The following is a 1,180-nucleotide window of genomic DNA, read 5'->3' on the forward strand; positions in this document are numbered from 1 at the left end:
AAAACAGCTGATGAACTTTGTCAGTACAAGACAGAACAGATTTTCAAATTTCCTGCTTCACTGAAAAGTCTGCCGCACATTATAGGCCTATAGGCTGAAGATGGATGCCCCAACATTACAAAAGAACTTTGGGGATCTGTGATGAGTGTGTGCTCTGTGGTCCGGCTTCGGACCATGGCCTTAGGCATCTGCTCTTACTGGGGTCTTGGGTTCTAATCCGTGTCTTTTCTAATGCAGTTGGAAGCGCTGCCAGGATGCAGATTTTCGTGAAGACCCTTATGGGGAAAACCATCACGCTCGAGGTTGAACCCTCGGACACTATAGAGAATGTCAAGGCCAAGATCCAGGATAAGGAAGGAATTCCTCCTGATCAGCAGAGGCTGATCTTTGCTAGTAAGTAGCTGGAAGATGGCCGCACTTTATCTGACTACAACATCCAAAAGGAGTCCACCCTTCATCTGGTGTTGAGACTTCGTGGTGGTGCTAAGGAAGAAGAAGTCTTACACCACTCCCAAGAAGAACAAGCATAAGAGAGAGAAGGTGAAGTTGGCTGTACTGAAGTACTATAAGGTGGATGAAAATGGCAAAATTAGTCATCTTCGTCGAGAGTGTCCTTCTGATGAATGTGGTGCTGGAGTTTTCATGGCTAACCACTTTGACAGACATTACTGTGGCAAGTGCTGTCTGACTTACTGCTTCAACAAGCCAGAAGACAAGTAGTTATGTATGAATAAATAAAAAGACAGAAAAAAAAGAACTTTGGGTTGCTGTCCAGTCAGCGAAATGTCTCTATCAATTCTAGAGTTTTAGAAGTTGCTTACAATGCACTTCCTGTTTACTTGGCAATATTATATCCTTCTGGAGTCTTTGATGGAGTGAAGACTAAATAGTTATAGTTTTCCTTCGTTATGATAAAAGATAAATTGTATATGAAACTTAACTTTAGACTCACAAAGAATTATTGTAATTGTAATTCTTGCTTGATACCTGTTTTGTTATATGTAATTTTGCTATATTAAAGTTAAAACCTTCCTTTTTATTTAGACAGAAAAGGGGAGATTATGTGAGATGTCCTTCTGTACATGTGTTGCTTTTATTGGTTAATGAAAAAAGCTGTTTTGGCCAATGGCATAGTAGAGTATAGCCAGGCTGGAAGACATGTAGAGAGTAGGTGGAGTCA

The 1,180-nt window shown here is 40.6% G+C and overlaps 1 pseudogene; it reads left to right on the forward strand.

Annotated features, from left to right (window-relative positions):
* Positions 1–230: 230 nt before the first annotated feature.
* Positions 231–743, forward strand: LOC125391187 (ubiquitin-ribosomal protein eS31 fusion protein pseudogene; annotated as a pseudogene).
* The last annotated feature ends 437 nt before the right edge of the window (positions 744–1,180 follow it).

This window comes from Myodes glareolus, chromosome 16 (assembly GCF_982192425.1).
Source record: "Myodes glareolus chromosome 16, mMyoGla1.1, whole genome shotgun sequence".
NCBI lineage: Eukaryota > Metazoa > Chordata > Mammalia > Rodentia > Cricetidae > Myodes > Myodes glareolus.